The sequence below is a fragment of the Nannospalax galili genome, unplaced genomic scaffold (assembly GCF_000622305.1).
Source record: "Nannospalax galili isolate Female #2095 unplaced genomic scaffold, S.galili_v1.0 scaffold2736, whole genome shotgun sequence".
Lineage (NCBI taxonomy): Eukaryota > Metazoa > Chordata > Mammalia > Rodentia > Spalacidae > Nannospalax > Nannospalax galili.
Window position 1 is genome coordinate 126,012 of NW_008338401.1, and position 23,094 is coordinate 149,105.

Sequence of the window (23,094 nt, forward strand, 5' to 3'; positions counted from 1 at the left end):
CAAAAGATGTTATATAGGCCATGTTGTTGGTGAAGAAAACTCACCAAAGGCTTTCTTTGGATGTAGGCCTTACATGTTAGTATACCAACCCACCAGGTTAAACTTTTTTTTTCCCATTGATATAATAGCAGCATGAATGTTTGGGTGTAACCAGTAATTTTCAGATTTGATTTAAGTCACAATCCAAAGAAGGAGACAAACCTGGTCAAAAATCTAGACTAGTGAGGTTCCAGACTCTAGGGCAGAACCAATTACTTTTGAAATTGAATATGGGGCCAAACTGTCTCATACATATTCTTGGTTACACCCATATACCCACTGGCTATTTAAGCTCCCAGTCTTGGATAGAGATGCTTTCTCTTGCACTGGGAAGGGTTATTGCAGAGACATTTAAGTCTGTGAAGGACTGAGAATAAATGACTTCTTAATACTCCTCCCTAAATGGAACAGGTGTATACCTCTCCAGGAACAGGGAATATCTCAGAGCATAGAACAAAATAGAATGTAAGACTTGGATGATGGAGTGGTCTGGTTAGAAATGCTCTTGTTCAGCTATGACATGACCATTTTAATCATAAATGAAAATCTACTGGGGATCCCTGAATAAGAATGGCACAAGATTGAAACTTTCTGTTTAATCTTGTATAGGAGAGGGGCTCATGATTCCCAATATCTCCCTGTGACACTATTGACAGTCAATATTTGCTGATGAAAGGGTATAATTTCTTCATGGGTGTAGTAAAGGTAAGATGCCTATGCTCCAGTAAATAATGCCTTACCCATATTCATCAAATAATTCTTATTAAAGTCATTCAGTTTAAAAATGATGAATATAAGGATACTATTTAATTAGTGAGAAGGGAGTCAGCAGAACTACAAAGGAGAAAAGAGTGAGATATATGTGGTCAATATGACAATGCATTGTATACTGTAAAAAAATATAGTGCATGAAACTCTCAAAGGACTAATAAAAATACCTAAAAAAAATTGCCAAAAAATTAAGCAAATACTCTTGAAGGAAATAAATAATATTCCTATTAATGTATCTCTTCATAGATTTATAAACATAAATTTTTCTTTATTTTTATTACTTTTTTAACAGATCGTAGGGTAGGAGTTTATTTACAGAAGAGTGGGCGCCCCACATTTATTCCTGTGCCATAAAGTCCACACTCAAATACATACCCTGTGACATCCTGACAGCCACACAAAATGGTGAGAGAGGTGCCTCTTAGTGTTCTCGGCTTATATGTTTTTTGCCTCTTCCCACACATGCAGATAAGCTCAACTGATTGGGTAGAAGGGGTAACTGACTCCACCCCCCCCAACTCCTTGATGAACATGGGAAGGATGTGTGACTATAGCTTGATGGAATAGTGGTAGCTGGGAGATACTTCAGTTAACAATCCTACCCTTTCTCCAGCTCTTACAGTCTTTCCACCAAGCTCTTCAGAAAAAGTCCCTGAGCCGGTGGTGGTAGGTGTGGGATGATCTTCCTCCTGTTGTGGCAAGGCACTCAACTTTCAGGTCTCTCCATACATCATCTATTTTCCATGGGCTGTTGGCCAGTTTCAGTGGAATTCCATCTATACCACGTGGAGGCCAGATTTAAGTGCTCTGAAGCTGTTTGCTGTGTTCTTAGGATCTAAGCCAGATGGAGGCCAGAACAGACAATGCATATTTTCATTACATATGGATTAATTAATTTCTTGTGTCAGAATGTATTCTACATCAATTTGGTATAGAACTACAATATTCAATCCATTACAAAATATTTTTTCATAACATGGTGTACAAAATAATTATAAAATAAGACCCTCTACAAACAACAAAACCACAGATGCATGGTTACTTTGGATGGACATTAAAGTGTGATAAATACTCTTACAAGCTGATTTGTGCTAAAAAATGACTGTCTTAGAATCCATGGGACCATAAATTTTCCAAATCCCACTGGGAATAAAAAATCATTCTCAGAGATTCATGATGTTCAAGGGAAACCTACATAATTCCAAGTTGTAATGGAAGAGGAATTTGGATCCTTCATTTCTTTTATTCAGAGATCATGTTTAGGGCAACACTTGATATCCTTTAATTGCCTGGGCTGTTCTTCTTTCTCTTGGGTATGGAAGGCAGAGTTAAATTAAAACAGAGCCTCTTGCCCACCACTGATTGAACATTAGACCATAGAAATTAAATGTCTATCTTCAGATTTTTCACAAAAGCAGATCATGATGAAATTCATAAGATGTGTTTTTCCATTTTTAGCAAGGATTTTAAATTTTGATAAAATGAATTAACATTTGGATATTGTGAGTAGGAAACTGCGTTTAATGAGATCATGGACCCTTTGCTTCTTTAACTATGTGTTCTTGAGAGAGTTAAGTTCTGGCATTGATATTTATATTACCAAAAAATGTATGACCTAGGGCAGTGTTTTCAAAAGTGGATAAAATTATTCATGAGGAAACCAAAGAATAGAGCTTCAAGATTAATAAGTGTTCATACGCTTACAGCGCTCAAATGTCACCTCTATGGTAATAACACCCTTCTCTCTCTCCCTTCTTTCTTTTCTTTCCATCTTCCTTTGTTATCCTTCCTTAGAATCTTCCTTTCTTCCTTTTTTCTTCCTTCCTAACTTCCTTCTTTTCTCTTCCTTCCTTCCTTCCTCCTTCTTTCCTTCCCTCCCTCCCTCCCTCTCTCCTTCCTCCTTCCTTCCTTCCTTCCCTCCCTCCCTCTCTCCATTCTCTTTCCTCCCTTCCATCCTTCCTTCCTTCCTTCCTCCTTCCTTCCTTCCTTCTTCCTTCCCTTCTTTTCTCTTCCTTCCTTCCTTCCTCCTTCTTTCCTTCCCTCCCTCCCTCCCTCTCTCCTTCCTCCTTCCTTCCTTCCTTCCCTCCCTCCCTCTCTCCATTCTCTTTCCTCCCTTCTCCCTTCCCATCCCTTCCTCCCTTTTCCCTTCATATATGAATATATTTTATTTTGGTCAAATCTACTCCTCCCACCTCTAACTCCTCCCAGGTTCCTCCTACCACATCCTCCTCTTACCTTTGTCAATAAATATTTGACCTTCTGAGTTCAATTAGTGTTGTCTACCTGCAGGGTGTAGGGCTATCTACTGTGACATGGGCAACCTTCTGGTGCCCCAACCCTGAATAAAGCTGACTTTCTCTCTTTGAGTAGCTGCTGACTGCTTATAGCATCTCAAATAGGAGTGGGGTCTTGTGAAGACCCCATACATTCTGGAATATTGACTAGATGGCTCTTGTAAAGGTCTTGTGTAGGCAACCACAGCTGCTGTGCGTTCCTGAGTGCAACTGCCTGTCATGTCTAGAAGCTTCCTTCCTTCCTTCCTTCCCTCCTTCCTTCCTTCCTTCCTTCCTCCATCCTTCCTCCTTTCCTTCATCTTCCTTTGTTATACTTCCTTCCATCATTCCTTCGTTCCTTTTTTCCTTCCTAACTTCCTTTCTTCCTTCTGCCCTCCCTTCTTCCATCCATCCTTCCATTCCTTCTTCCTTCTTTCCTTCTAAACATTTTCAACTTTTTTATCTTTTCATCTTTAGGGTGGGCAAAATAACCAAATTACCACAAAAGTTAATGTTTCTACTTTATCTTGCTAAATTTTGCATTTCTGCATGCATGCTTATTTGTGCTCTGATGTGTCCACCATTCTGATGAAGAATACTGACATTGGAGCATCATAAACTGAAGTGATCCTGTACATCCTAAAGTTATTGATAGGAATTATAAAATGATCTGTTTCTAAAAATAGATCCTGTGTTACAGGAAGCATGCTAATGGTCAGAAATTTGAGTCATGTCTCGTGGTGTAGTCTTCTGATTTTATTTTGTCTAGCTCACTTCCCCTAAAGATTAAGTTTCTGCCTCATATATCTTCAGGAAGATCTAAGGTGGGCTATAGACAACAGGGACACACACTTCACAGGTTCACTGCTTGAGGACAGCTCTCAAGGAATACAGTTCTTGTTATGAGGTAAATAAGACATAGGAAAGACCAAGAAGAGCTATAGAACATCCCAATGCATGCTGACTACAGAAAGAATTAGTTGTTCCCTATTTGAAAGAATGGATTTGGAATCACAAGTCATATGGAGAAAAGAGTTGAGTTCACAGTATGGTGTTTTTGAGAAAGAATATAATAGTTTAAAAATGTTAATGTAATATACTGTGTTATGGTAGTTAACTATTTCAACTTTTGGTAATCTGATGAATGATCTCCAAATCTCAAAACTTTTAAAGGAAACTGTAAAGGAAATTTGACTTTGTGGATTTTATATTTAATGTTTAATTTGAAGTATTTTCAAAATAATAGCAAGATATGTGTGACACATTCTTGTGAACATTAAGCTGTTTTATATTTTATTTGTTCTGAGAGGTTTATTCATGGTTTTTGATCATAAGAATCCCCGTTTCTCAGATTTCTAACTTATTCCACACCACTTTCCAGAAGACAGTGAATAAAATTTTAATTCATACATTATATTATACTTCTATAAATTTTAGATTAACACAAGAAAGGACAGTTTTTTCAGGATATCACTCATCTGCTTTCACTTGGTACTGTGGAACACATTTATTGTATACATTTCTCAATATCATACATTAAACATGAGTACAATTCATTTTTCATTGCATATTGTATTTGAGTCACAACACACCCTTGTGATCATAAACCCTAACTTCTCTATAAGCTTCTTTGTCGATGTTTAAACACAAATTTGGGTGTTGCTTAATGAGAAATAGGACTCTATCATTTTGTTTGGAACTACTGAGCATTATAAACAGAACATGAGAGATGAAGCTAAAATTTTCTTAAATTCGGATTAATATGTGTCCTTATTTTCCTTGGAAATTCCCGCTCAGTTTTCTTTATACAAGAGGAATAATGACAGGGGCACCTGTGACTGGGTATGAGTGCTATAACACTATGCTATTGTTACTACAATATTACCTTTAGAAAATATTGTGCATTGAAACATTATATCTTAATCTATGGCACAAAATATTTAGCTTCTGAATAAATATGAAGAGATTTGATTCTGGTCATGTCTAATTAGTGTTGAAAAACACTTGTCAGCTTTGGCTATGAAAAAACAAATGTTGATAATAGAAGTATCCTCTTTGCTCTGTATGATTTTTCTGAGGCAGCTTCTTTTTCGTGTCCTTCATTTCCTTCTGATTCCACCATTATTTTATATGATATTCTGAAAACACTAGTGGTTCCCCTTAGGAACTTTAAGTAACCTGCTCCCTACCCCCAATAAAAAATATGAGGATCTGTATGTGAGTGCAAACCTCTGATGTTTGAACTATTTTTACAATAATATTTATAATTTCTTATAATACTTATACAATATTATAAGTATCTTCCTTCTTTTACATATTAAGAAAAGAGTTTCAATATTACATTTACATTAATGTGTATCATTTCACAGTGATCTTACCAATTGCAGTTCTCTGTCCAACCCATTTTAGCCCTGCATGACAACTTATAAACTAAATAACTATCTTTTTAGTCTACCATGAGTTATTGTTGACTGATCCAGTGTCCTTGTTTTATGTTGCTGTTTCCTTGGCTGTTGGTGCAAAGTGGATACAGACTTCATATTACAGATGTTAGTGAGGAAATTTAACTCATGAACTGATTTTAAATTAAATATACGCAACATTACATGATAGGTTTGTATATAACTTTATGTCTCTTCTTTTTAAATGGGAGCCATTAAAAGCACCTATATTCTTCTTATCAGTACATATATATTATTCTTTTGCTCAGAGATTTGTAACATCATATACGTGTACATTCACATATATATTCAGGCAAAACTCATAGTCTGCCAATTTATTAGCTCTGTGTAAACAAGAAGTATCCTGACACCTATTCAAGCTGGACAGACTTCTGGAAAGTGAATACAGGAGCTGAAATATTTACCTACAGGATTCCGGACAAACTTTATGTGTATAAGATGGTTGAGGTTTCAAGAGAAAGAATTATACCTTGAACTGTAATAACATGTTACCCATGAGAAACATTTTGAAATTTTCAATATGAACCCCCTCAAAATCCTTAGAGATGAAGAGGTAAGCTGTTATAAATGTCTTTTATAGAAAATTCATAGAAATTTCAAACTATATATCTTGCATATTTATATTTTCTCAACAAAGTTACATTGTATAAATAACTGTCAAATAATTAAGTCTCAAGAGTCTATATTCATGAATGATTTTACTTCAGCTATATTCTGTCACCAAAATTTTGTGTAGGTGATTGGTTTATTGATTTCTGATTATTCAACATTAACACTTTTACCTTTATCTAAATGTTCACACATTAACAAAAGAAAATGATGTGTTACTATCAATAGAATGAGCTTCTGAAGAACACTGCAAAATTGAAGTACCCACTAAGAAAAATTATGTCACTATCTATTCAGTTAATTAGAGGGAGACCCCATGGGTGTTAGAGGCTGTATTTCTAAGGATGCCAGTTGAACCATCATTTCTTTTTGTTATCTTTACATCACTATTCATAACTTCCACCAGTAAAATAGTAACCATAACACCATAACCCCTGCTACATACTATTAAGTAGGAGTTTGAATCATGAGCAATAGCTACTTTGTGAAGGATTTCACTTAGTCACAATGGAAAAATCATAATTTTATAAAGATCTGGTCAATTTTGAAATAAATGTGATAGACACTTTCTCACAGAGCTTTCTGCTTATGAATAATAAATGAATGTGCTTAAAGGTACAACTGACAAATTTAAAGGAAACAGTATTTTCAGGGGCATCTAGAATAACATTTACCTCTTCTTCTATTTGCAGTTTAGACAGTGCTCTGATCATACACTGCAGTGCACTTATTGTGATCTCATTCCATGCAGATGGCAGACATGGTTAAAAATTAGGGTGCTCTGCACATATTTAAGTTTCAAAATGTCTTTTAACATTTCATGTCAAGAAGACCTAGAGACTGATGAATGCTGATGTTTCAATAATGTAGCATTTCTCTTCTCCAACACTAGTAATTGCTTTCTCTGCACTATTTAAAATTTTAATAAATATATAAGTAATTTGTATCCACCTCCATTTGAAACATTTCTAATATACCATTGCCAATGGTAATAAAATCAATAAGGAAAATCTGCATGAGGATTCATAAACTTGGTGATGATAATACAAATTATATGAAACAGCTTTTCTCATAGTTGCAGAATTTATGTGAAAAGAGTTTGTTGTCACCTTCCTCTTGAGAGTCATTCAAAATCAGAGCTTTGTCACTGAGTTCATCCTCCTGAGGCTTTCACAGAAACCCACAGTTGAGAAAATATTATTTGTTGTATTTTTGTTGATCTACCTTGCAACTGTCATGGGCAACATGATCATTGTGGTGACTATCATCTACAGCCCTGCACTGCTGAACTCCCCTATGTACTCCTTGGTGTTTCTGTCCTTATTGGATGCATGCACACCTTCTGCAATAATACCTAAGACGATGGTGGACTTCTGTGAGAGGAAGACCATCTCCTTTGAATGTTGCATGACTCAACTGTTTGCTCTCCATTTCTTCATGGGGGTAGAAGTGATTGTGCTAACAGCCATGGCCTATGACCACTATGTGGCCATTTGCAAACACTTACTCTACTCTTCCATCATGAATAAGAGGCTCTGTGTCATTCTTGTTGGGGTAGCCTGGATGGGAGGCTTTCTGCACTCCATCATACAGTTTATCTTCACTTTGCAGCTGCCTTTCTGTGGAAGGAATGTTATTGACCTTTCCTTACGTGACTTGTTCCCATTACTAAAACTTGCCAGCACTGACACGCAAATTTTTGTCCTTCTGGTATTTGCCAACAGTAGGTCTATCTGCATCATCATTTTTCTTCTTGTTGCTTGTTTCCTATAGTGTTATCTTGTTCTGAGAGCTCACAGCTCTGAAGGATGATTTAAAGCTCTCTCCACCTGTGACTCCCACATTACTGTTGTGCTTTTGTACTTTGTCCCTTGCATATTAATATATGCAAGACCTGCATCTGCATTCTCCTTTGAAAAAAGCACCCTTATATTTTCCACCATCCCGACACCATTTTCAATCCTATGGCTTACACTGTCAGGAATACATAAATGAAAAATGCCATCAAGAAAATGAGGAAGAGATTGATGCTGGTTTCTGGCCAATCTTAAAACATTACACTGACCCTGCCAGAGAGTGAGTAGGAGAACTTGCTTTGAAAATACACAAATCTGAGTTCTTATTCTTAGCATTAAAGTCAAAAGCCAGACATGGAAGCCCACATTTAACCTGGTATTGGTGAAATGGAGATAGATGAGTCATAGAGTCTCACTGTCCTGACAGTCTGTCCAAAAAAGAGGTAGCTCATGTTTCATTCAGAGATCTTTTCTCAAAGAAAGTAGGTGGAGTGAAAATGAGCACCTCCTTTTCTGGTACAACCACAGGCTAGTTCTTGGAATCATTTTATTCCCTGTAATGACTAGATCAGCTACCCAACCCAAGAAATGCAACCTCCAACACAAGTCCAGAAATCTAGAAAAATATAATACAAACAACATAAATAACCAAGATAATATATCTAGTACAGAAACTAAAACCCCATTGTAATGTTTCCTGAAAATGGCAATGTAGTAGTTGCACAAGGCAAAGTTTTCAAAATAGCAATCATAAATATATTCAAGGAACTCAAAGAGGATATGAATAAAAACCTGAATGAAGACTATGAAAATAAAGTTGAATGACATAACTTCAACAATAAAAAATATGGAAGTAGAACTCTATAAGGACATAGAATCTTCAAAGTAAAGGCAAACTGAAATAAAACTTAAAATAAAAATATCAGGACCTCATACAAAAAAATCTTAGAGGGATGAAGCAAAAAGGAAATATAGGAAATGGACCAGAGAACATCAAATCCTGTATACAAGCTTGAGTAAAGGGATCACTCAATCAAAGAAAATGTCAAGTCTAAAATAAACCAGGAAAGGAATATGCAGGACATTGGTGACACCTAAAAAAGACCAAACCTAGAAATTATAGGCATAGAAGAAGGAAAAGAAACCCAGGTTAAAGGCACATAAATTGTTTTTGATAAAATCATATAATAAAATTTCACAATTCTGGAGAAAGAGATGACTATCTTGTTTTAAAAATATATATAAAGAGCACCAAGTAAACAATAGTGGAAAAGAATCCCACCACATCATTTAGTCAAAACTGTAAATGTAAAAAACAAAGAACAGATATTAAAAACTGTGGGAAAGAAAGTAAAGGTCACATGTAAAGGCAAGTCTATCACAATAAGATCTGACTTTTGAATGGAGTTTATGAAGCCTAGAAGGGTTGTGTCAATATCCTATAATTCATGAAAGAACAAGTACAATGATAAATATTTACCTAGCAAAACTATCATTCATAATTGAAGGAGAAAGAAAAAATATTTCAATGATTAAAAAAATGTTAATGGTGGGCTTCAAGGTGAATGCCTTTAGTCCCATTGCTGTGGAGGCAATGGCAGGTGCATCTTAGTGATACTGAGGCCAGCTTTGCCTACATAGCAAGTTCCACTGCTGCTGTGAATACAGGAAGACCCCATCTCAAGAAAGAATAACAACAACAACAAAACTAAGAAAGAAAGACTAGCTTTAAGAAATTTGTTTATGCAGCTCCAGTTTTACAAAGAATACTCAATGTACATGTTTGCTCAGAAGAGAAAATTAAACACTCTGAAGTGGGCATAAATAATAAATAAATTATCACAGAACATTCAACCCAAAGAGATCTAAAAAATAGCAATGTAGCACCAACATAAGAAGAATTTGTAAACATCAGTCAATAATAACATAGAATATTAGTGGTCTCAACTTCCAAGTAAAAAGACACAGACTAACTGATTGGATTAGAAAACAGAATCTATCAATAGATGCCACAAAACACACATTATAAAAAAATGATCAATACCATCTTAAGGTAAAAGGGTGGAAAATACACATTCCAAAGAAATACAACTAAGAAACAAACTGGTTTAGCTATTCTAATAGCAAACAATATAGACATCAAATCAAAATTCATCACAAGAGACCGAAAAGATCACTTCATACTCATTAAAGGAAAAATACACACAAAAGATATTACAAACTTAAACATATATGCTCCACACACAGGCACCCAATTTCAGAAAAGAAACATTATTAAATCTATTTGATTCTCACACCTTAATAGTGGATCATTTCAATATCTCACTATCACCAATTAATAGGTAAACAAGACAAAAACTAAATAGAGAAGCCCTGGAGTTAACTGACAACATACCCTGAATGGATATAAAGGACATCTATCTACATTCTATCCAAATACCAAAGAATAGACTTTATTATCAGGAGCCCATGGAACTTTCTCCAAAACTGACCACATATTAGGACACAAAGTAAATCTCCAGAAATTTAGGAAAACTGAAATGCCATCATTTAGTCTAGCTGACTTCAGGGATAATGCTTATGACAAAAATAAAAAATGAAAAATTGCAGATACTCTTAGAAGCTAAGCAATACACTGCAGAATAAAATTTGAATCAAGGAGAAATCAAGAACAATATTTTTGAAATTATGACGTTGATTCAAAATGAAAATTCAACATACCAAATTCAATGAAGCACAATGAAGACAGTCGAAAAGCAAACTTTATAATGTTAGATGTCTACTTTAGAAAATTAGAAACATATCACCAAAAGGCATTAATTTTGCACCTCAAGGTCATGTCAAGCTAAGAGGAAATATCACCTAAAAAGAATATAGAAGAAGAAATAAATAAAATCAAGATCAAAATTATTGCTAGAAAGGAAATACAAAGAATCAACAATAAAATCAACAACAACAGCCGGGCAGGGTGATGCACCCCTTTAATCCCAGCACTCAGGAGGCACAGGAAGACTGATCTCTGTGAGTTCAGGCCAGCTGGGGCTACAGGGAGACCCTGCCTCAAAATGACAAAAAAAAAACAATGGAAAAAACCCCAAAGAGTTCGTTCTTGGTAAAGATTAATAAGATTACCAACATTTACTAAATAAGAGAGGTGTGCACAAATAAGGAAACTCAGAAATGAAAAGGAAAACATCATAACTGATCTTGGTGAAATTCAGAACATTATAAGGACATATTTAAAGTCTCAATTTTTATTAGAAACTTTAGAAGAAATGGATAAGGGGCTAGAGAGATGGCTGCACACTTAAGAGCTCTGGTTGCTATTGCAAAGGACCTGGGTTTGATTCCCAGTACCCTCATGGCAGATAACACCTGTTCTTAACTCCATTTTCTGTGGAACATGGGTCCCCCATCTCACCTCCATGGACACTGCACAGCATGGGTGCATTTACATAAATGTAGGTGATACACACACACATAAATAAAGTCATTAAAAATTTTAAAAGTATTGTAAATTAAGAAAAAGAAATGGTTAAATTATAGTAATGTGGTATCTACTGAAGTTAAACCAAAATTATATAATTACTTTGAACACAATAACAACAATTGAGACAGATTCAGTAATTAGAATTTTCCCAACTTAAAAGAACCCAGAACAAGATGGATACAGTGTTGGTTTTTACTAAACCATCAAAAACTAAAACCAATACTCCTCAAATTATTCCAGAAAATAAGAAATGAAGGACACCTTCCAAAATTTTTCTATGAAACTAGTTATCACTCTAATGTCAAAGACGCAGCAAAAAATAAAATTGTAGACAACTGTCACTGATGAATATAAATACAAAATTTCTTAATTAAAATAACCATAAATTGATTGCAAGAACACATAAAAAGAATTATCCAGCATGATCAATCTGGCTTCATCTCAGAGATACAAGAATGGTCCAACATGTCTAAGTCAATAAGTTTAACCACTATATAAACAGACTCAAAGACAGAAACCACATTTTCATCTCAACAGATGTAGAAAATGGCTTAGACAAAATCCATTCATGATAAATGTCATGGAGATTCTAGGGATACAAGGCACCTATGTCAAAATAATACAGGCAATGCATAGCAGGCAAGAGCAAGCATCATACTAAATGGAGAAAAATAGAATTTCCATTAAAAACAGGAAAAATAGATGATATAGAAAGGATATCTACCCTCATCATTCTTCGTCAATATAGTACTTGAGGAACTATACTGCTTATCTAGAGCAATAGACAAATGAAAGAGATAAAGTGAATACAAAATGGAAAGGAAGAAGTTAAAGTATCCCTATTTGTACATGATGATGTGTGTCTCTGGACAAGATTACTATATTAAATTTCACCCACTGACAGCTCAGGGACCATTGCAGAAGAAGGAAAGAAAGATTAGATGAACCAGTATTGGTGCATGAACATAAGGATGCAGAGACCTTCATGTCAATAGGAACTTGCTCATATGAGCTTGCAACAATGGTGATAGAATGCACAAGACCCATTCCGACTCAGTCAGAAAAATCCCAGGATAGAACATGGGAAATGGGCACCAGGCCAAAATCCTATTAAAAGAAGAATAATTCTACACATGAAAGACCATTAAAAACTCCACCAGAATAATCCTAGAGCTAATAAATACATGTAGAGAAGTAACAGTATGTAAACTTATAACTCCCAAATCAGTAGCCTTCCTATTTACCAACAATAAACATAACCACACTCTTGGGCATAGACACCCAAAGACTCTATACACCGCTCCAAAAATAACTTCATACATGTTCATTGCTGTCCCTTTTTAACAGTCAGGAATTAACAATAACCAAGATGTCCATCACTTGATGAATGGACAGTGAAGATGTGTGCATCTACATAAAGCAATATTTTAGGTAAAAAAACAGAAATTATGAAATTTGTAGGTAAATGGATGGAACTAGAAGCAATCACCCTGAGTAAAGAAACCTAGACTGAAAGAAAAGATATCTCATGCTCTCTCTCATAGCAGGATAGCACCTTTGAAATACTAGATATATGCATGTTTCTATTTGAATAGACAGAGAGGTCAAGGAACTAATGAATGTTCATTATTGTTTTGGGGGTTTGGAAGGCTTCCTGGAAGGGAATGGAGATTGAAATGATCTAAAAACTGCGAAGTAACACAGTATGAAGGGTTAAAGGGGGCAGGGAATTGGAGGACAGGGCAGAGGTGAGAATTTGGGGAGAGGTAAATAACAATGAAGTCTTTTAGAAAAAGTCATATCAAAACCAACCACTATAGAAATTACTTACAGTATCGTGTCCCAGGGACATGATTCCTCCAAGGGGTAGGTCCTGCTGCAGAGAAATGACTGAAAAGGGGCTTCTGGGAGCCATCTTGGGATAGAAGCCTTGAACCATCAGGAATGCATGACGGTGGTGTGGAGAACACGCAGCGGCAGGTTTGGAGAAAAGACGGCCCTGGCGTCTCACCCAAGTCACGAGAGGGGGCATTTACCAACCTGGAATGAGACTGTGGGCCCAAGATACATGGGCAAAAGTTAATGGAGACTGTGGGTGAGCAATCTGGAATGGCAGCGGCCCACAGCAAGAGCTGGGTGCTGGGTGCTGGGCATTAGTCTCTGTAAGTTTCTTCACCCCCCCTCCAAAATATAACTATAATAAATTCACACAGAAACATGTTATATGGTTTGTCTGATAACACAAGAGACCCTGAGAGAACTCAGGTGACAAGTATATACATATGCATTATATAAAATTATTAAAAATTATTACTTTATAATAGGTGGACATTAATCTTACTAGGTACCATAGGCTTGGAAAGCAAAATTCCAATGACAGAAAAGGACTCCTTCTTTTGAAGCTGTTGACCAGGAGTCCCAGAGACCCTCAAACAATACTGACCATTTCTCCACTCTTGGTTGCCCACCAGACTGGATTGTAAGACCCTATTGCTGAAGACACTATATGTATGATCTGTAGAACAAACAAGGAGAAATCAAGCTGGTACTGACTTTAAAGCCTCATCTCTGCCATCTGGATTTCATATTGTAAGTTCCTGTGCAATCTACCCGAAGAGAAAATTTATTATGAACTTTACCAAGATGTGACACTTACTAGCTATAGAAACTGGCTTGACAATATATGCTGGCCTATCCAATAGGGTCATGAATGTAATAGGAGTAAACAACTACTTTCCAATTCATTTTAACATCTATTTCATAAGATGGAGCCCATCACTGTCACTGATATCAGGCCAGGCTACTTAAGGGATATACTTCCCACAGGTCAGGCAAGAAAGTCTACTACAACTATTCTGATAAATAGATATAATACTTAACTGATGTCTAATGACAAATTGTTGTACCCATGGCTTAAATACATCTCTCAAGTCTCAACAGAGAAGCTTCCTTATACAGAAGATGATTATTAACTGTTGGCTAAGTGTGTCCTCCTAGAGAGCTAACACTGAACACCAAGAGATTCAGAGGAGGAGGGTCTAAGGACAGATGCTGAGAAAGTTGGCACACAGGGGAAAGTCACCATCTTGCCTAGGCAGGTACTCATCACTGGAGGCACAGTGGCAGCGCAGATCTCAAAAATCTCAGTTGAGGTGTAGGAGAAAAAGCCCATAAGTGTATTGTACGCCTTGGTAAGTAACTCTCTTTCGGATATCATAAACTTTTACAAACAACAACAACAACAAAACAAACCCAAGTGGAATGCATGGTTTCAGTGCTGTTTGTGCCTGGGAGCCAAGAAAATGCATGAAGGTCTCCAAAGGGAGAATTGGCATTGCAAATTGGCATAGTTTGGCTGGACATGCAGGATGCAACAAACTGCAGGAGTTGGGGAAACAATGGCAATGTCTCTGATAGGGAGAAGCCAGCAGGATTCCCAGGAAAAGTTTTCTTTTCTTTGTGAAGGCCAGGGTACTCTGAGATGGGTTCACCCCTAGAGTAGCCTGTTCCTTGGAAGGCATAGTGGTTCCAGCAGCATCGGTGAGCCCATTGACAGGGAATCAGGTTCAGATCCCCAAATCCGGAGTGGCAGAGATGGGTACAGGGAGGAATCCAGTGTGGTAATGTGACTGATCTGGAGAAGCTGGTGGGAGCCCAGTATGGAATGTGGGAAATCCCCATAAGCCTAATGGAGTTAGTAGCAATCCACGTGGGTTATGTGATGGATAGCAAAATATGTAATGAAAATGAGGCCGCCTATGCAGACAGGGACAGGTTCAATGGGGAAAGTCCCTGAGTGGCTGCCATCCTGTAAATGATGTAAAGTAACTCAGTTGCTTGAGCATTGGGAGTTGCTGCCACACATGTATGAAAATTCTTTAAGGACTATGGAAAGTCCAGAAAAAAATTTACAAGCCTTGGAAGGAAAAGGGGAATTCAAAGGAAAAAAATAATTCATTGTTGAAGTGGCTTTGCCATTTCTGTGTATAATAAAAGACTTGTCTGAGGCAAAGGCAGTAGACCCAGGGGAGGCTGAAAAGACTAGGAAGGAGCTACTGATGAATTCAGTATTGGCCTCAGAACTGGCAATTAAACAACATGAAAGAGAAAAGAAAGCCCAGATTAGATCTCTGATACAAGACGCAGCCTGAGACCAGGAATCAAAGGACATAGGGGAAAAGACTGATAGTAATGAGAAAAGAAATGACTTAGAAATAAAAATAGCTGAAGATACCCCTCACATTCAACCTTTAATACAAAAAGGGAAAAAAAATCATGTTTCAACATGATGATAAAGCCTTAGCAATACTGTATCCAGCAGAAAATACTTCACATTGGAGCTGTTGGGACTAGGAAAGACTTTCAAACAAGCAATAAAGGAGCTCCTCACCACGTGGCATGAAAATATGGTATATGGGAGCAAATGCTATTAGCTTAAATCCTTCAGAAGCATCACACCTGAATTATATAACCACCCATCCATCCTTGAGACATAGGCTGTTTAACCTAGGCCAATACAGGGGGGAAGCAGTCCCTAATGAAATAGCTTGTGTGAGGCATTAAAAAATATTTTGTCATCACTCATGGGTACTCCCATGATTATCAGGGGCTAGAGGCCAATAGAAGTGAGATAGGCATTACTGAGACAACTAGGTATAAAGAAAGCGGTATATGAGGCCTAGTTTGCTGGGCCAGATAGCACTGTGCTCACCAGAGGTATAAAGAAATGCTTAATTCAACAGGGACCTCAAGAATGGTATGGAGCTTTAATGGTTTTGCTAAGTCCTTTAATGGGACAGGATCTTTGTAAGTAAGTGAGAGTTTGTCAGATCTAAGTGACTCAAACCACCACGTAAAGCATGAAGAACAACCTACAAGAGATACAAAAAAGACAAGGCAGAAAAAGATGTCTGTTTGTGTTAATTGAAGGCAGATGTGACAAGATTTATGTCTAGCCCAAATTCCTAAAGAAAATATTGACAAAAAAAATCCCCAAATTCTGTACTAAGGACTTTCTGGAAGGCTTTAAAACCTAAGGAACAGTTCACAAACCATAAAAGCTGTCCCAGGGGTGGTTAAGGATCCCCAAAGAATAAACAAGGTACATTTGTCTCCTGAGAAAAGCTATACTAGGGGTGGAGGCAGTTTTTCCCACCAGGGCATCCCTAGCAGCCAGGTATGGTCAATAGAGAGATGGAAGATATGGCCATAGCCAAGAGACAGACCAAGGGCATACCTGACTCAGGGAACCAACCTGTGCAGCAGGGACAAGAGGGACCTTCTGCCCTCTTAGCCTGGTACAGGGTCAGGCAACTTGAGCCAGCACCAATGAATTTATCAATGATAAAAAGATACAGAGAGGCTCCATGTTAAATCTCCAGAATGCAGAATGACTCCAAAGAGATAACTAAAGATAACAAAGAACTAATCGAGTTAATGCCTCTTATCCATGCTATGGTACCCAACAGAGACCTATTGAGAAAAAAATGAATACAAATGTATAAAACCTTTCTACGTTGTGTTAGACCTTGTCTATATATTTGATTTAATATATGATGTTAACCACTGAGTGTTTTACAGATATGAAATCCTTCTGACAGTTATCAAGTACACCTGAAGAAACAAAGACCAGTTATACCTATAAGAGTTTTGGTAGCTCTATGGTTGGGTAAGACACAAGTGATATCCACCGGAATTGTTGGAAAAAGTCTACAACAGCCTAATCCTTTATGAAAATCAAAACAAAGGCTCCCAATACTGTACAACTGTTAAGAAAAACCTACAGTACCAGCGGTGAGTTGTGCCCTTATGAGCTGTTGGCCAGAGAGATCCTAGAGGTCCTCAAATTAACCAAGACTATTGCTACTAAATTCAGTTGTACACCAGGAAAGGTCGAAGGTCAGTAAGGCCACGCTGCTGAAGACACTGCATGATGTGAGCACAAGAGAATGAGAGACAGAGAAGAGACTAGCCTGAAAACTCGATGCCGCTGGATCGATGATTTCATAGTGCCAGAAGCCGCTATGCAGATGATTGGGGGAAAAGGATCCACTATAATTCGGCTCAACAATGGACCCCGCATGCTGCAAACTATTGACATGCCAAGCAATGCCTGCTGGTGCAATAAAGGCTCAACTAACATACTTAAATCCAACAAATTTCTAATTAGATAATGTCTGCTTCTAGGGGTAGAACACACATTGGTGCTGTAGACCACAGCAACTCCCTTAGTCAGGGAAGGCTATAGGCCCCAGCAGGGAAGCTGTTGCATATATTTTGTTCAATAAATGTGATACACCTGGTAAAGTATCTTCTAAGCATTTGTATTTACATCCATGTTTGTTTAGATGTGACTACTTCTTGTCATTTGCCTTTATAGTATGGGAGACACCACTGAGATGGATCAACAGCCATGTCTTCAAAACAGATGATGGGGAGGCCCAGGAGTTCAATATCTTGCTACAGTAAAATAAATATTTCCTTGCATCTGTCATCCCCTCTAAGGCTCAAGGATTCCTGTGGAAGATTGGCAGAGAGATTGTGAGAGCTGGAGGAAGGGGTGGAGTGTTGGGTAGGTGTTTCCTCTGAGAGAACTAGCACTGAACCCCAAGAGACTCAGATGGGACAGATCCAAGGACAGACACTGAGGAAGCCAGGAACTGGGGGAGGTCGCCATCTTGGCTAAGCTGTGGCTTGGTGCTGGTAGCACACTGCAGGCAGTAAATTACAAAAACCTCAGCTGAGATGTAGGAGAAAGAGCCCATAAATATATGCCTTTGTAATTAACTTTTTTTCAGACATCATAAACTTTATACAAAAAAAAAAAAAAAATGGAAGCATGGTGTCAGTTATATTGGTCAGTGGGATCCCAGAGTCATCGACACATTAGAGGCTATTTATAGTGATCTTGTTTTTTTTTTTTCTTTTTTTTTTCACCACCCCAAAACCCTACTGATGGAGATCAGACACTCTTAAGTCACAAAACCTGGAAATATCAAGTAGCTACTGACTTGGAACATTTATCCCTACTGAATAGCTTTCATAGTGCTGGATGACATTATGCATGATACCAGAGGAGGAAAGAAACCATCAGTCTTACCCAGCTGAGGATCACGTGAACTACACTAATTACTGGCCTGGCATAATATGCTCTCTGCTGCAATAGTCTCACAAATGTTATAAGCCTCTCCAACCTCTTTTGTTGGTTCAAGGCAAGTTCACAAGAAGGATCTCTTACTTGACATTTTGCTGCATAGGTCATAGACCCTAGTGATGAACCTACTACAATAAGTAGCCACTTGAAAATATTGTGTCTTTGTATTCATCCATGCTGAGGAAGAATGTGCAGAGAGAAAAAGACTGCAGAACCTCACTTTAATGGAACATATATAATTTATCCCTGCCCTAGATGCTAAGGGAATATACAGGACAGGAGGCATAAGTATTCTAAGAGCTCAGGGTGGTGGATGAATACAATGATACAGTGTTTTCTGGACAGAAAAAAACTTATAGCACAAATGAACTCACAGCAGTTGTGGCAGAATGCACAAGATCTGAAGAAGCCCACATCATACAAAAACTCAGCATGGAATGGGGAGGTAAGCTAGAAGTCCTAGCTGTAGCTGATGAGTTCACATTTGCTGGGAGAGAGACAGTTTTCTTTGTTGTTGCTGGGTAGAATGGACATGTCCCAGGAGGTGGGCCCATCTGCAAATCACAAACTGGATTAGATAGGACTTCAAAAGAAAGAGAACAAAAAGTGATAAATTAGGGAGGTGTATGGGGTAAATCTGAAAAGAGATGGGGGACTGGACTTCAGTATAAATTAAAATATATTATATGATATTTTGAAAGACTCTAAAACGTTATATTTAAAAATACATGAATATAGGACAAGTACTAGTTTTTCGGTAATAAGAAAGGAGTCATCAGGATTTGGGGAGGCAAAAGAGAGAGTATGTGTGGTAGATCTGATAATAATACATTGTGTAGATGTAAGAAAGCACAGTATGGAATTTTCAATTACTAATAAAAAATAAAAAGTATATTGCCAAGAAAGAAGTAAAAAACAAAACAAATGAAATAAATATTAATCTTAATACATACTTCTTTATGGAACTGTGCATAAAATGCTTTTCTTTAATGAATAGTTCTTAGTACTGTTTCTCCAACACAATGTTTGTCAACCATTCCTTAAAGAATTGTTGATAAATTACTTGTGATTGAAAACATTCTAATCAAACTCAGCAAAAAAATATGGAATTCCATTTATGATAAAACAATGTTTTATTCTTGAAAAATGTGATTAAGTGAGAACGTTATGAAATACAACCATCTTTCAAAGTTAAACAACAGCTTATCTTAGGAAGGACATAAAAGTATTATAAACACTGATGCATTTGAAAGAATGCATAAAATTCTGTCTTGGTATCTCATGGGGACAGAAAGTTTCCAAACCCTGGGGACCTAAAAATCAGTCTCACATATTCACGACATCTCAGGGAAAGCTCTTTAAATCCCAGTTGCAGTCAAGGAGGAATTTTGGATTCTTCACTTGTTTTATTCAGAGATCATGATGAAGAGAACACCTGAGAAGCAAAGGGAACATTTCCAGCCTCACTGCTGTGCCTTCTCTCCAACTTTCTCTTAGATGTTGAGGGAAGAGTTTGCTACAGAGCATTCTGGCCACCACTGAAAGGACATCCTGCCATAGTGAATAGAGGACAGCTATCTTCAGATTTTCACAATAACACACAGAATGACATATTTTTTTTCCAATTTTTAGAGATGATTTAAAATAGTTATAAAGAGTTAGACATTTCGATGTGGCTATCTTCAGATTTTCACAATAACACACAGAATGACATTTTTTCCCAATTTTTAGAGATGATTTAAAATAGTTATAAAGAGTTAGACATTTCGATGTGTGGGCAGGCTGCTGTGTTTAATGAGCTTATGGAACTTTCACCACACAACGATTTTTTTTTGAGAGATCTGCATAAGCTTGGTGCTCAGTTTCCTTACTTTAACAGAAACTGTACGACCAAATAGTGCTTCAAAATTTACCATTAGCCAAGTGCCCATACTGCTTAAGTAACTGTTCTTAGAGCACAAGCTCTTCCCTCCTTCCCTCCTCTCTTCCCATCTTCTTTCCATCCTTCCTTCCTTTGGTCCCTTCTTGCTTTCCTCTTTCCCAGGCTGCTCCGTCCATTTTTCTGAGTATGTATGTCTTCGAAGTTAAACATATTTTTAACTTTTCATTTTCAAGTTGTAGAAAATAATTTAGAATTTCAACACAAGTTTATTTTATATTATTTGTACAATAATGCTTTGCTTTTCTAAATACATGGTCACTTATACATTAATATAGTCACCATTCTGATACTTGGATTTAAAGATATTATGCTTAGACATTGTGTAAGGAGAGCTGACAATGGAGTGTGGTAAACTGAAGTGCCACAACACTGTCTAGAGTTATTGATAAGAAATATAAAATACTCTGTTTCCACAGAAACACCATAACACATGATACAGGAAGGGCACTAAACTCAGAAAATGTGACTCAAGTCACAGAATCAAGTCTCTGGTTTTAATTACATCCATTAAGTTTCTGGCTCAGATACGTTCAGGAAAATTTAACACAGAATGTGGAGAACAGGAGACACAATTAACATGGTCACTGTTCAAGGAGCTCTCCCAGTTGCCACTGTGACATGGAAAACCTCTGAAAAAGAACAAGAACAGCTACAGAATATTCAAGTAATTGGCTATTAGAGAAATAACACATAATGTTTTAGGAAAATATAGAGAGAATGAATTGGCACCTATATGAGGGTATGGACTCTACCTCAAAGAACACATATAGGTCAGAATAAGTCTGAGTCTAAACTACAGCTTTTTATGGAAAGATCATGAGACTTTTTAAATGGTAATGAATGTTTCCGTGTTATATTTGCTTATTCCACTGTTTGTACTTTGATGATTGATCTGCACACAACACTTTATAAGACTTTAAAGGAAAATGTATTTTTTGAATTCAAATTTTCATCTTGAATTTTATGTATTTTGATAATAAGAACAAGGTATTTATGGCACATTCTTTTAAGTTTTTAAAATGCTTTTATTTATTCTTTGAGAAACTCATGCATGTATACAATGTATTTTTGTCACATCCCTCCCTGGCTCTCAGAGTTCTAGCAATTACAGATGGCCCCACAGCAGAAGATGAACACTTAAAAAAAGTTTCAAAATCTTTTAAACTCTTGCTTGAACTAATTTTAGATAAAGACAAATGAAATAATAAATACAAAAGGGCAGGAGGTGTCACTCCCCCAGTTTCACTCAGTTTGCCACACTGCCTTAATCTGAATATATGTTTTAAGATCATGAAATAAATGTGGCTACTTTAGTCTTAAGCAAATGTGTTTTATTCATATAATTTTAATTTCATCTACAATCCTTTTATGTTGCAGGATTCAAGTTACACTGAAAATTGTGTCAATTATCTTTAAATTATTTTCAATTATCGCCCTTGTGATCAGAAGCCCTGACTCTAATGTACACTCGATTGCAGAAGCTTCAATACAAATTTTGCAAACTGCTTTACTGGAAATAGGATGATGTAATTTTTAAGGGGAACTAATGGGCACTGTAAATAGGACATGAACTATGAAGCTAAGATTTACTTAATTTTTAGGCTGGCATGCGCCTTTGTATTCCTCAGAGCTGCAGGCTCAGTTGGATTTCTTTGCACCAGAAAGGATCTGAATCAGAAGTTCCTGTGAGTGGGTATGAGGGGCTTAAAACTGCACTATTGATTGTTAAGAACATTAAGAAGTACTGTACATTGAAACTGTCATACCCACTGAAATTCAAAAAATAAAATATTTTGCCTTGTAAATAAATATGAAGAAAAGCATTTATCACCTTTGGCAGTGCAAATGCAAAAATCACAACTAAAGTAACGCCTTTGCTCTGTGTCATTATCTAGGGCAACTTTTTATTTATTTATTTATTTATTTATTTATTTATTTATTTATTTATTTATTTATTTATTTATTTTTGAAACAGGTCTCCCTATAATCACAGCTGGCTTCAAACTAAATATGAAACCAAGGGTAACTTTGAACTTCTTAACCTCCTGCCTTACGTAAATGTACCTGTGTTGTGAGATGCCCTCAGAGGACAGAAGAGGCTGTCGGATCCCCTGGACGTGGTACAGATAGTTGTTAGCTGCCTTGTGGGTGCTGGGATATGAACCCGGGTCTTCTGCAAGAACAACCAGTGTTCTTAACCACCGAGCCATCTCTCCAGGCCCAAATTTGTTTTCTTTTACAGAATTATCTCATCATTACTTTTATTATAAATTATTATAAAATAAAATATAATATGCTTTATAAAACCATTTTCATTAACTATGCCTGTACTTAACCACTGGAACTTAATGATTTCTCATAGGAATGCTTATTATTTTTATTTTTTTCGGTGAGGTTATGTCATAGAATCCTTACTGATGAGCAAAGTAGATATATACTACTGAGAAAAACATTTTGCTACCCAAGTCATTCTCCATCCCGTATTTTTAAAAAATTTATTTTAACTTATTGAAGTTTTTAGTGACATTTTGTGGTTTTTGTACAATTTGATGGTATTAT

The 23,094-nt window shown here is 36.7% G+C and overlaps 1 pseudogene; it reads left to right on the forward strand.

Annotated features, from left to right (window-relative positions):
- The first annotated feature begins 6,090 nt into the window (after positions 1 to 6,090).
- LOC103734245 lies at positions 6,091 to 8,205 on the forward strand (annotated as a pseudogene).
- Positions 8,206 to 23,094: the final 14,889 nt, after the last annotated feature.